Genomic DNA, 14,299 nt, shown 5'->3' with positions numbered 1-14,299 from the left:
TGGCACCATCACAGCTCACTGCAGTCTGGACCTCCCCAGCTCAAACAATCCTCCCACCTCAGTCTCCTGAGTACCTGGGACTACAGGCACGTTAAACCACGCCCAGCTAAGTTTTAAAATTGTTTTTGTAGAGATGGGGTCTCACTCTGTTGCCCAGGCTGACAGACTGGTCTCAAACTCCTGGGCTCAAGGAATCCTCTCCCCACGGCCTCCCAAAGTGCTGGGATGTATAGGTGTGAGTCACTGCACCCAGCCAATTCTTTTTTTCTTCTTTTTTCTTTTTCTATTGAGACAGGGTCTCGCTCTGTTGCCCAGGCTGGAGTGCACTGGTGGGATCTTGACCTCCCAGGCTCAAGTGATCCTCTCACCTAAGCCTCTCAAGTAGCTGGGACTACAGGCGCATGCCACTAGGCCCCGGATAATTTTTTGTTTGTTTGTTTTGAGACAGAGTCTTGATCTGTCGCCCAGGCTGGAGTGCAATGGCGCGATCTCGGCTCACTGCAACCTCCGCCTCCTGGGTTCAAGAGATTCTCCTGCCTCAGCCTCCTGAATAGCTGGGATTACAGGCACACGCCACTGCACCTGGCCAATTTTTTTAATTTTATGGATTGTGCATTTGAAAAGTCACATCAATTTTTCTCCTGGAATGTCCTCTAGACGTGCCGTAGCTTCAAGTTTTACATGTAGGTCTAATTCAGGTTGTGTGATACAATGGGTTTGCATTTAGAAGGGTCCTCTGGCAGCAGCAAGGAAGGATTTCGGAGGGTGATAGCCTAGCGGCCTGAAACTACTGAGACTTGGTGGTTTTCACTAGGTGATAGTAGTGAAGGATATCGAAATGAATTAAAATACTGGGGATGTAGAATGACTGGACTTAATGGCTTGAGGGAAGTGTCCAGAATGATTCCTGGATTTCTTACAACACTGAGGGTAGATAACTTGCTTGTACGTTTTTTGCACTTCAAATTGGTCCTCAATAAATAGTTTTTCCTTTGGAGAGGTTATGATTGAAATTTGGCCAGTCAGGGACAGTTTTCTCAAACAACACTCTTGTGTCAGTCCCCTTTTTGGGTACTGCCTGGAGCCCAGTATTGAACCCTGTCCTCCCAAGTCCAAAGACCTTTGTCTCCTACAGTAGCAGGAAAGGTGCCCAAGTTCTTTTACACACAAGGTGCGCACAGCGGGCAGCGCATGCCCAGAGAGGCTGTAAGGAAGACGACCGCCCAGAGAGAAAGGACGCACGCTTCCCGCCATTTTGTTCAGCTCGCCGCGCAACCGGCCCCTGCTGGGGACCACAAGTCCCGTGAGCCTCCGCGGCGGCACGTCCTACCCCTCGCTGTCCAGCCCGCTCCCTTTTTCCCCCCTCCCCGGGGGCCGAGGGCTCCGGCTGCTGCCTGGCGGCCAACGGGCCAGGTAGGATTTCCGGGAGAGGCTGCTGTGGAGGCTGAGGAGGCGGCGGCGGAGACCTGGGTGAGTTCAGCGAGCAAGGGAAAGTGAGCAGGACCCCGCTTAGTATCAGGCTGCGGGCTCCTCTCAGGCTGCGGCCCCGTTCTTGGCTCTGCGAGAGGGTCCTGGTCCGGGCAGAAGGTAACGGCCCGGGTCGCCGTCGCTTCGGGCCAGGGCGGGGCGGGGCCGCTGCCTCTCTCCTCGGCCCTCCCACAACGGTCCAGCCCGGGCGTCTCCGCCTGCGGCAGGGCCCGCGCAGGCTCGCCCTCTCCGCCCCCCGAGACTTGGCTGGGCCCTTTTGTCTGGGCTGCGTTGCGCCCCCTTTGTGCCGGTGCATGGAGTCTCCGCCACGGGGGAGCCTGTTCCGCCGGTCCCCGACGGGGACTGCTCCCTGGGGATCCGGTTACAGTAACCAGATCGGGTCAAAGTACATTTTTCAAAACCGTCCTGCCTCAGACCTCCGCACCCCGCCTGGGCAGAGCGGGGGCTTCGGAGCCAGGCGGAGTTTCTGTAGAAACCTGGAGGTTATTATTTAACTTTTAAACATCAGCCTGGGCGGCTTCAGGGCACGAAACTCCAGCGTTTTTCTTGGTGGAGAGATGAGTTTAAGGAAAAGATGTGACCCCCTCTCTCCCACCCTTTACACCCCGGCTCCGGGAAACCGGGAAGGCATCGAATTTGCTGCGATGTCTGTGCACCTCACATCTGTGATCGCTGGACCAAAGAAGCAGTGGTGAATGGTAGAATAGCAGTTCACGCACCTCCCAAATCTCGGAGGAGAGTGACTTACAGGGCATCACTGATTGCTTGCAAAAAAAAAAAAGAAAACCTCCAGTGCTTCATTGAGACACTCAGCGAGGGCTCCCTCCAACCTCTTCCTTTTCTTTTCTTTTTTTTAAAACAAAAAGTGGAAGGAAAAAGTCCTTCAGTGGAAGGATTTGCTTTATAGAGGAACCAGAAACCCAGTGGCTTCTAGAAGTCACTTTTTCGCTAAATTAAAGGAATGAATTTCGAGCGTGGTGGCACGCACCTGTAATGCCAACTATTCTGGAGGCTGAGGCAGGAGAATTGCTTGAGGCCAGAAGTTCGCGACCAGCCTGGGCAACACAGCAAGACCCCGTCTAAAACAAAACAAAACGAAAAGGAATGAAGCCAGTTTAGGGGATGGGGTGTGGTAGATTCTTACCAGAAACCGCGGAATTTCGTGGATTGTGGATTTGATCAAATTTGGCTAGATAGTGGTAACTGTGTATGTCCCCCTGTTGGAAGACTGCATTGCTAGAATCAGCTTAAGGTAAAAATTTGTTTTGGTTTCATTTAAGAGACAAGAGTCTTGGTTGGTTGCTGAAGCTTGAGTACAGTGGAGAGCTCCTAGTTCACTGCAGCCTCGAACTTCTTGGCTTAAGCCATCCTCCCACCCGAGGCTCCCAGATGCCTGGGAATAGAGGTGTGAGCCACTATGCTCGACTATTTAACTTATTTATATGTATTTATTTATTTTGAGACAGAGTGTCACTCTGTTACCCAGGCTGGAGTGCAATGGTGTGATCTTGGCTCACTGCAACCTTCACTTCCCAGGTTGAAGTGATTCTCCTGCTTCAGCCTCCTGAGTAGCTGGGATTACAGGTGTGTGCCAGCATGCCCAGCTAATTTTTGTATTTTTAGTAGAGACAAGGTTTCACCCTGTTGGCCAGGCTGGCCTTGAACTCCTAACTTCAGGTGATTCACCTGCCTCGGTCTCCCAAAGTGCTGGGATTACAAGCATGAGCCACCATGCCTGGCCAATTTTTATGTATTTATTTTTTGAAATAGGGTCTCGCTGGGTTTCCCAGGCTGGAATGCAGTGAGGTGAGCACTGTTCACTGCAGCCTGGACCTCCTCCTGGGCTCAAGCCTCAGCCTCCAGAGTAGCTGGGACAACAGACACAGGCCACCAGCCCAGCTAATTAAAAAATTTTTTTAAAATTTTTTAGTGATTGGGGTCCCACTCTGTTGCCCAGGCTGGTCTTGGACTCCTGGGCTCAAGTGATCCTCCCTCTTAAAGTGCTGGTATTAAACCTTAAGATAAAAAGTTATATTTTTGTTTTTTGAGGTAGAGTCTTGCTCTGTTGCTCAGGCTGTGTAGTGTCATCATCTTGGCTCACTGCAACCTCTGCCTCCTGGTTTCAAGTGATTCTCCTGCCTCAGCCTCCCGAGAAGCTGAGATTACAGGCATGTGCCACCACGCCTGGCTAATTTTTTTTTTTTTTTTTTTTTTTTTTTAGTAGAGATGGTGTTCTACCGTGTTGGCCAGGCTGGTCTCAAACTCCTGACCTCAAGTGATTCGCCTGCCTCCACCTCCCAAAGTGCTGGGATTACAGGTGTGAGTCACCATGGCCGGCCAATAAAAAATTCTAAAGAAGGTCACTGCAAATAACCCTTTTGATAAATAGATTAATTCGTGTTTCAAGTCTCTGGGACGAGGATAGCCAGGAGGACTCCTTTACATAAATCAGGGAAGGTTAACGAAGTCAGATAGGTTAATTCCTGCCCTAGCCAAGTAGGCAAATAAAGCCCTTCACACTGTATTACTTTGTTTGAGATCTCATAATGGAAATGACTTACTCTTGAGAATCCTAGATTGTATTAGTAATACCGTATAGGGATAATGCAGTTCTTCAGTTTTTAATCCAGCAGCGAGTGAAGGTCTTTTGTGTTTTCCTGGCTATGGTTTGAAGAAGCAACCACAGAATTGCTCTAGTTTTAATAATAAACTGGCTGGGCGCTGTGGCCCACACCTGTAATCCCAGCACTTTGGGAGGCCGAGGCGGACGGATCACCTGAGGTCAGGAGTTCGAGATCAGCCTGGCCAACATGGTGAAACCCTGTCTCTACTAAAAATACAAAAATTAGCCAGGTGTGGTGGTGGGCATCTGTAATCCCAGCTACTTGGGAGGCTGAGGCAGGAGAATCACTTGAACCTGGGAGGCGGAGGTTGCAGTGAGCCGAGATTGTGCCACTGCACTCCAGTCTGGGTGACAGAGCGAAACTCAGTCTCAAAAAACAAAAAACAAACAAAAACAAACAAAAGAAACAGCAGTTGCTATTGACTGCTACTTAATTGTACAAACATGACAATTTTCTCAATGTTATTTATTTTTATGATTATGATTATTTTTTGAGACAAGGTCTTCTTCTGTCCCCCAAGTTGGAGTACAATGCTATGATCGTGGCTCACTGTAGCCTCAACCTCCCGGGTTCAAGTGATCCTCTCACTTCAGCCTTCTGAGTAGCTGGGACTACAGGTGCTCACTACCACACTTGGCTAATTTTTTAATTTTTTTGTGAACACAAGGTTTCCCTATGTTGCCCAGGCTGGTCTTGAACTCCTGGACTCAAGCAGTCCTCCTGCCTTAGCCTCCGAGAGTGCTGGGACTATAGGCGTGAGCCACTGTGTCTGGCTATATATTTATTTATTTTGTTTGTTTTAAACATAAGTTTTCTTTCTTTTTTTTTTTTGAGATGGAGTTTCACTCTTTTTGCCCAGGCTGGAGTTTAATGGCACGATGGTGGCTCACTGCAACCTCTGCCTCCTGGGTTTAAGTGATTCTCCTGCCTCAGCCTCCTGAGTAGCTGGGATTACAGGAACGTGCCAACACGCCTGGCTAATTTTGTATTTTTAGTAGAGACGGAGTTTCTTTTTTTTTATTTTTTGTTTCTGTTTTTTTTTTTTTTTGAGATGGAGTCTCGCTCTGTCGCCCAGGCTGGAGTGCAGTGGCGCGATCTCAGCTCACTGCAAGCTCCGCCTCCCGGGTTCACACAATTCTCCTGCCTCAGCCTCCTGAGTAGCTGGGACTATAGGCACCCGCCACCACGCCCGGCTAATTTTTTTTTGTATCTTAGTAGAGATGGGGTTTCACCGTGTTCGCCAGGATGATCTTGATCTCCTGATCTCGTGATCCACCTGTCTCGGCCTCCCAAAGTGCTGGGATTACAGGTGTGAGCCACCACGCCCGGCCAAGACGGGTTTCACCATGTTGGCCACGCTGGTCTTGAACTCCTGACCTCAGATGATCCTCCCACCTCGGCCTCCCAAAGTTCTGGGATTACAGGCATCAGCCATCGTGCCTGGCCCATAATTTTACTTTATAATTTTTATAGAGACAGGTCTCGCCATGTCGCCCAGCCTGGTCTCAAATTCCTTGACTCAGGTGATCCTCTCACCTCAGCCTCCCAAAGTGCTGGGATTACAGGGTTAGTCACCATGCCCGGCCTCCCAGTATCATTTTTTAAACAAGTTAATACACATTGTGTCATTTACTCCTCACTACAGTTCTATGAAATGGTTGTTACTCTCATTTTACAACTGATAAAGTGTAGCCTTTAAAATGTTTAAGTGACTTGCTCACGGTTATAGTTAACCCAGGTAGGAAATATCAGAGTAAACCATACTTCAAGTCTAGTTCTCCTTCAGTTACCTCACACTTATTACAGTTACTAATCTTACCAGCACCAACAGCTTTAATTTGCTAAAATCTAAATATTGGAGAAAATGGAAAATATTTTCCAGTTAAGGCAATCGATTTACAAGGAGCTGGAATTTCTGGAACCATAAACATTGAGTCTTTCTCATAAATTATACTGAACATCGGTGCCATTACTTTGTCTTCTGATATGCTGTGATTACCTTGTGCCTAGGCAGAATGGCAGTTCTATGCAACGCTCAAAAAGTGATGAGTTACTCAGTTTTGGTTTCTCCTAATCTTTGCTATAAGGTTTATTAACTGTGTTGGAGAACATAAATACAATAGCTTTGGCTGCTGAAACTAACATTGAAGATAGAACTGAAATTAAGATACTGTACTTTTTTAGTCAGACCATTGGGACTCAAGAGAATGCTTTCTCTAGTTTCTGCTTTTAATAAAAACTTTTAATCAGTTTCAAACCTGCAGTTAAGTCTTGGATTTATGTTAGTACATGCCATGAATGTGACATCAGAAACAGAAACCTACTTCACCTCCCTTACTTATTAGGTAAAATGCATAACATGCCAATGGAATTGAGTCAATACAATTATGTAGTCTAGCCTTTCTAACTGGTAGAAGCCTGTTTGAAATCTTTTATTAGTGCATTATAATGGGAAATAACTTTTTTTCCTTGTGCTTTTGCTGTTAGTTTATTTCATTTCCAAAACCATCTGTTCATTCAGTCAACAAATACAGAAAGCCTGTTATATTCTAGGCACAGTAAATAAGCACTAAATAAATAAAATCCCTTCATATAATTGCAACCTTGAGCAACTCAGCCTCTTTGAGCTTTAGTTTTCTTGTCTTTAACATGGATGTAATTGATTCCTGCTCTTCCTATCTTATGGATTGTTTCCAAGAGGGAGTAGAATAAGTATTTGGATACATTATATGCTTCAAATTCCTGTAGCAAGTTATTTTTACTACTGTTAGAAGTAGTAGCAACATTTTTACTACTGTTAGAAGAAGAGGCCCATCATGGGCGTGATTAGAGGCTCATGCCTGTAATCCCAGCACTTTGGGAGACCAAAGCAAGCAGATCACTTGAGGCCAGGAGTTCTAGACAAGCCTGGCCAACATGGTGAAACCCCATCTCTACTAAAAATACAAACAATTAGCTGAGGGTGGTGGCCCATGCTTGTAGTCCCAGTTACTTGGGAGGCTGAGGCATGAGACTTGCTTGATCCCAGGAGGCAGAGGTTTCAGTGAGCAGAGATTGTGCCACGGCACTCCAGCCTGGGTGACAGAGCAAGATTCCATTCCCCTACCACCCCTACCCGCTCCCCCCCAAAAAAAAGAAAAGAAAAGAAAACAAGGAGCATTGGAAGAAGATTATTTATAAAGAAAGAGAGAGGCTAGGCCTGGTGGCTCATGCGTGTAATTCCAGTGCTTCGGGAGGCTAAGGCAGGAGGATCACTTTATGTTTATGCCAGGAGTTTGAGACCAGCCTGGGCAACATAGCAAGACTTTGTCTCTACAAAAAAAAATTTTTTTTAAATCAGCCAGGCATGGTAGTGGACATCTGTAGTCCCAGTTACTCAGGAGGCTGAGATAGGAGGATCACTTGAGCCCCACAGTTTGAGGCTGCAGTGAGCTATGATTGTGCCACCACACTACAGTCTGGGTGACAGAGCTGGAGACCCTGTTTCAAAAAATAAGTAAATAAATAAAATAGGAAAGAGAGAAGGGAATGGATGGATTCTTTATTCTGAGGGAGCTCTAAAGTCCCGTTGTAAAACTTTCACAGTCATTTCTTCACAGGGGCTACCATAACCAAATTATGTAGACCTTTTTCTTTTCCTTTCCTTTTCCTTTTCCTTTTTCCTTTTTCCTTTCCTTTCCTTCTTTTTCTTTCTTTTTCTTTTTCTTTTTTTTTTTTTTCACTCCTGTGATCCCAACTACTCGGGAGGCTGAGGCACAAGAATCACTTGAACCCAGGAGGTGGAGGTTGCAGTGAGCCAAGATTGTGCCACTGGACTCCAGCCTGGGTGACAGAGTGAGACTCTGTCTCAATTTTTTTTTTTGAGACCAAGTCTCACTCTGTCACCCAGGCTGGAGTCCAATGGCATGATCAGGGCTTCCTGCAGCCTTGATCTCTCCCAGGCTCAAGCACTCCTCCCACCTTAGCCCCCTGAGTAGCTGGGACTACAGGCGTGCACCACCATGCCTAGTTAATTTTTTCTTTTTTTTTTTTTCTTTTAGTAGAGACAAGGTCTCATTATGTTGCCCAGACCAGTCTTGAACTCCTGAGCTGGAGCGATTGCCCACCTTGGCCTCCCAAAGTGCTGGGATTACAGGTGTGAGCCACTGCGCTGGGCCTATGTAGACCTTTAAACTCTTTTTTTTTTTTTTTTTTTTTTTTTTTTTGAGACGGAGTCTTGCTCTGTCGCCCAGGCTGGAGTGCAGTGGCCGGATCTCAGCTCACTGCAAGCTCCGCCTCCCGGGTTCACGCCATTCTCCTGCCTCAGCCTCCCGAGTAGCTGGGACTACAGGCGCCCGCCACTACGCCCGGCTAGATTTTTTTGTACTTTTAGTAGAGACGGGGTTTCACCGTGTTAGCCAGGATGGTCTCGAACTCCTGACCTCATGATCCGCCCGTCTCGGCCTCCCAAAGTGCTGGGATTACAGGCTTGAGCCACCACGCCCGGCCTAAACTCTTTTTTTGAAATGGAGTTTCACTCTTGTCATTCAGGCTGGAGTGACCCTGTGATCTCAGCTTATTGCAACCTCTGCCTCCCAGTTTCAAGCGATTCTCCAGCCTCAGCCTCCCGAGTAGCTGGGATTACAGGTGCCCACCACCACGCCCGGCTAATTTTTGTGTTTTTAGTAGAGACAGGGTTTCGCCATGTTGGCCAGGCTGATCCTGAGGTCCCAAACTCCTGACCTCAGGTACTATCCACCCACCTTGGCCTCCCATAGTGCTAGGATTACAGACGTGAGCCATCGTGCCCAGCCTTTTTTTTTTAGACGGGATTCTCGCTCTGTTGCCCAAACTGGAGTGCAGTGGTGTGATCTCAGTACACTGCAACCTCTGCCTCCTGGGTTCAAGCGATTCTCTTGCCTCAGCCTCCCGAGTAGTTGGAATTACAGGCATGCACCACTAGGCCCTGATAATTTTTTGTATTTTTAGTAGAGATGGGGTTTCACCGTGTTGGCCAGGCTAGTTTTGAACTCCTGACCTCAAGTGATCCACCTGCCTCGGCCTCCCAAAGTGCTAGGATCACAGGCATGAGCCACCACACCCAGCCCATCAAAGCTTTTTAAAATGATCTGTAGGCCGGGCATGGTGACTCTGGCCTGTAATCCTAGAATCGTTTGAGGCCACAAGGTGGAGTTCAAGACTAGCCTGGCCAACATGGTAGAACCCTGTGTCTACAAAAAATACACAAAAGTTAGCTCAGCATAGTGGCATGCTCCTATAGTCCCAGCTACTCTGGAGGCTGAGATGGGAGGATTGCCTGAGCCTGGAAGGTTGAGGCTGCAGTGAGCCATCATTGCACCACTGCACTCCAGCCCAGGTAGACAGAGTGAAAGCCCATCTCAAAAAACAAAAAAAGATTGCTTACTCTCTTGAAGGTAGGTGAGAGGGTTTAGAGAAGGTGTTTATTTATTTGTTAAAAATTTTTGACCGGACGCGATGGCTCACACTAGTAATCCCAGCACTTTGGGAGGCCGAGGCGGGCGGATCAAGAGGTCAGGAGATTGAGACCATCCTGGCTACCACGGTGAAACCCCATCTCTTCTAAAAAATACAAAAAATTAGGGCCGGGCGCGGTGGCTCATGCCTGTAATCCCAGCACTTTGGGAGGCCAACATGGGCGGATCATGAGGTCAGGAGATGGAGACCATCCTGGCTAACACGGTGAAACCCCGTCTCTACTAAAAATACAAAAAATTGGCCGGGCGCAGTGGCTCAAGCCTGTAATCCCAGCACTTTGGGAGGCCGAGACGGGCGGATCACGAGGTCAGGAGATCGAGACCATCCTGGCTAACACGGTGAAACCCCGTCTCTACTAAAAAAAATACAAAAAATTAGCCGGGCGCGGTGGTGGGCGCCTGTGATCCCAGCTACTCGGGAGGCTGAGGCAGGAGAATGGCAGGAACCCGGGAGGCGGAGCTTGCAGTGAGGTGAGATCCGTGCAGATCCGGCCACTGCACTCCAGCCTGGGCGACAGAGCGAGACTCCGTCTCAAAAAATAAAAAAAAAAAAAAATACAAAAAATTAGCCGGGTGCTGTGGCGGGCGCCTGTAGTCCCAGCTACACGGGAGGCTGAGGCAGGAGAATGGCGTGAACCCGGGAGGCGGAGCTTGCAGTGAGCCGAGATTGCGCCACTGCACTCCAGCCTGGGCGACAGAGCGAGACTCCGTCTCAAAAAAATAAAAAATAAAAAATAAACTAGCCAGGCATGGTGGCGGGCGCCTGTAGTGTCAGCTGGTTGGGAAGCTGAGGCAGGAGAATGGCGTGAACCTGGGAGGCGGAGCTTGCAGTGAGCTGAGATCGCACCTCTGCACTCCAGCCTGGGCGACAAAGCGAAGACTCCGTCTCAAAAAAAAAAAATTTAGCCAGGCTCAGTGGCTCACACCTGTAATCCCAGCACTTTGGGAGGCTGAGGCAGGTGGATCACCTGAGGTCAGGAGTTCAAGACCAGCCTGGCCAACGTGGTGAAACCCCGTCTCTACTAAAAAAAAAAAAAAAAAAAAAAGCCTGGCGTGGTGGCCCGCTCCTATAGTCCCAGCTACCCCAGGAGGCTGAGGTGGTGGAAGGATCACCTACCTGAACCTGAGGAGGTAGGGCTTGCAGTGATCTGCCGTCGCACAACTGCACTCCAGCCTGGGTGAGAGAGTGAGACTTCATCTCAAAAAAAAATTTTTTTTTTTTTTTTTTTTTTACCATTTTTTTGTCTTCCTTCCTTCCGTCCTTCCTTCCTTCCGTCCTTTCTTTCTCCCTCCACGCCCCCCCCCCTTTTTTTTTTAACAACCCAAGAGCACAAGGGGAAAAAATAGAGGAAGTATTTAGAATGTTTTGTTTTGTTTTGATTTTAAGGATAGGAGAGGTTTGACATGTTTGAAGTGAAAGGGAAAGCAGCCAGCAGAGAGGCAGATATTAGAGATCTGCACAGAGAAAATGTAGATAATGAAGAAGCCTTAGGAGGAAATAGAATGAAAAGCTCATAAAGCAGTCAACTTTGAAAAGGAATATGAAGAAATAAAGGGTGAGAGAAGATATATTTGAAAGTGGTGGGCCGGGCGCGGTGGCTCAAGCCTGTAATCCCAGCACTTTGGGAGGCCGAGACGGGCGGATCACGAGGTCAGGAGTTTGAGACAACCCTGGCTAACACGGTGAAACCCCGTCTCTACTAAAAAAATACAAAAAGCTAGCCGGGCGAGGTGGCTGGGCCTGTAGTCCCAGCTACTCGGGAGGCTGAGGCAGGAGAATGGCGTAAACCCGGGAGGCGGAGCTTGCAGTGAGCTGAGATCCGGCCACTGCACTCCAGCCCGGGCGACAGAGCAAGACTCCGTCTCAAAAAAAAAAAAAAAAAAAAAAAAAGAAAGTGGTGGACATGGAAGGTGAAATAAGAGTAGTTGTTACCAGTTGATTATTCTATTACCCAGGCACTGATCTAGGTTGGTTTATTTTCATTTTTTATTTATGTATTTATTTTTTTAAGACAGTCTTGCTCTGTAGCTGGAGTACAGTGGCACAGTCATGGCTCACTGCAGCCTCAACCCCTCAGGGCTCAAGCAATCTTCCCATCTCAGCCTGCTGAGTAGCTGGGACTACAGGCACACCGCCATGCCTGGCTAATTTTTGTGGTTTTTGTAGAGACGGGATTTCGCCACATTGCCTAGACTGGTCTTGAACTCCTGGGCTTAAGCGATCTTCCTGCCTGGGCCTCCCAAAGTGCTTGAATTACACGCATGAGCCACCATGGCCAGCCTGTAATTTCTTTCTTTCTTTTTTTTGAAACGGAGTCCGTCTGTCACCCAGGCTGGAGTGCAGTGGTGCGACCACAGCTCACTGCAACCTATACCTCCCCAGGCTCAGGTAGGTGATCCTTCCACCTCAGCCTCCCCGGTAGCTGGGACTATAGGTGCGGGCCACCAAGCCGGGCTAATTTTTAAAAATTTTTGTAAAGATGGGATTTCACCATGTTGCATAGGCTGGTCTTGAACTCCCGGTCTCAAGTGATCCATCCACCTTGGCCTCCCAGTGTGCTAGGATTACAAAGGTCTGAGGCCCTGTGACTGGCCCTGGCCTGTCATTTCTTATATTTCATAATTGTAAAATTATTTGTCCATAAGTGGAATAAATATTGTATTCTCAACTTGTGTTTCTATTATCAACTTTTTAAAAACTTTTGGACAAACTAATTTAGATGTGTGGGATAAAAATGTTATTCTGTGTTTTTTTAAATTTAACTTTTATGTTCAGAGATGTATGTGCAAGGTTTGGTGTATAGGTAAACTTGTATCATGGAGGTTTGTTGTGCAGATTATTTGAGCACCCAGGTATTAAGCCTAGTGCCCATTGGTTATTTGTCCAGATCCTCTCCCTGCTCCCATCCTCCACTCTCTGATAGGCACCAGTGAGTGTTGTTCCCCTCTGTGTCCATGTGTTCTCATCATGTGATATTTGGAACATGTGATATTTGTTTTTCTGTTTCTGCATTATTTTGCTAAAGATAATGGCTTCCAGCTTCACCCATGTTCCTGCAAAGGACATGATCTTGTTGGATTTTATGGCGGCATAGTATTGCATGGTATATATGTACCACATTTTCTTTATCTAGTCTACTTTTGATGGACATTTAGGTTGATTCCATGTCTTTGCTGTTGTGAATAGTGCTGCCATGAACATATGTGTGCATATGTCTTTGTAATAGAATGATTTATATTCCTTTGGGTATATAACCAGTAATGGGGGGATTTCTGGGTTGAATGGTATTTTTGTTTTAAGTCTTTGAGGAATTGCTACACTGTCTTCCACAATAGTTGAACTAATTTATACTCCCACCGACAATGTATAAGCATTGCTTTTTCTCCACAACTTCGCCAGCATCTATTATTTTTTGACTTTTTTTTTTTTCCTGAGATGGAGTCTTGCTGTGTCACCCAAGCTGGAGCGCAGTGGTGCGATCTTGGCTCACTACAGCCTCCGCCTCCGCCTCCCGGTTTCAAGCAGTTCTCCTCTCAGCTTTCGAGTAGCTGGGATTACAGGCCCACACCACCAAGCCCAGCTAATTTTTGTATTTTTGTAGAGACAGGGTTTCCCCATGTTGGCCAGTCTGGTCTTGAAATCCTGGCCTCGTGATCTGCCCGCCTTGGCCTCCCAAAGTGCTGAGATTACAGCCGTAAGCCACTGAGCCTGGCCTTTTTTTTTTTTTTTTTTTTTTTTGAGACGGAGTCTCGCTCTATCGCCCAGGCTGGAGTGCAGTGGCATGATCTCAGCTCACTGCATCCTCTGCCTCCCAGATTCAAGCGATTCTCCTGCCTCAGCCTCCTGAGTAGTTGGGACTACAGGCGCATGCCACCACGCCCAGCTAATTCTTTGTGTTTTTAGTAGAGACGGAGTTAAACCATGTTAGCCAGGATGGTCTCGATCTCCGGACCTCGTGATCCACCCACCTCAGCCCCCAAAAATGCTCAGATTACAGGCATGAGCCACCGCATCTGGCCTGGCCTATTTTTTGACTTTTTAATACTAGTTATCCCGACTGGCATAAGATGGTATCTCATTGTGGTTTCGATTTGCATTTCTCTAATGGTTAGTGATGTTGAGCTTCTTTCATATGATTGTTGGCTGTATGTATGTCTTCTTTTGAAAAGTGTTAGTTCATGTCCTTTCCCACTTTTTTCTTTTTGAGACAGAGTCTTGCTCTGTTGCCCAGGTTGGAATGCAGTGGCACAGTCTTGGCTCACTGAAACCTCTGCTTCCCAGCTTCAAATGATTCTTGTGCTTCAGCCTCCCAAGTAGCTGGGATGACCACACCACCACGCCTGGCTAATTTTTGTATTTTTAGTAGAGATGAGGTTTCACCATGTTGGCCAGGCTGGTCTCGAATTCCTGGCCTCAAGTGATCCACCTGCCTCGGCCTCTCAAAGTGGGATTACAGGTGTGAGCCACTGCCCCCAGCCCTTTGCCTACTCTTTAATGGGGTTGCTTGGTTTTCTTCTTACAAATTTAAGTTCCTTATAGATGCTGGATATTAGACCTTTGTCAGATGCATAGTTTGCAAGAATTTTCTCCCATTCTGTAGGTTGTCTGTTCACCCTGTTGATAGTTTCCTTTGCTGTGCAGGAGCTCTTCAATTAGATCCCATTTATCAGTTTTTGCTTTTGTAATAATTG

At 47.4% G+C, this 14,299-nt stretch overlaps 1 protein-coding gene across 4 annotated transcripts in view; it reads left to right on the top strand.

Moving 5' to 3' along the window:
- Positions 1–1,226: 1,226 nt before the first annotated feature.
- PHACTR4 (phosphatase and actin regulator 4) overlaps positions 1,227–14,299 on the top strand; it is a 146,923-nt gene continuing 133,850 nt past the window's right edge. For 2 of the 4 annotated variants that reach the window (XM_033227497.1, XM_033227503.1), the window contains exon 1: positions 1,227–1,470. The gene's annotated coding sequence lies outside the window, so the exon portion shown is untranslated. The remainder of the gene's footprint in view (positions 1,471–14,299) is intronic. The other 2 variants (XM_033227494.1, XM_033227500.1) reach the window with 1 other exon arrangement.

The sequence above is a fragment of the Trachypithecus francoisi genome, unplaced genomic scaffold (genome assembly GCF_009764315.1).
Source record: "Trachypithecus francoisi isolate TF-2019V2 unplaced genomic scaffold, Tfra_2.0 Lachesis_group12, whole genome shotgun sequence".
Taxonomy (NCBI): Eukaryota; Metazoa; Chordata; class Mammalia; order Primates; family Cercopithecidae; genus Trachypithecus; species Trachypithecus francoisi.
The sequence above is the reverse complement of the archived record's forward strand: the minus strand, read 5'-3'. Positions and strand labels throughout refer to the sequence as shown.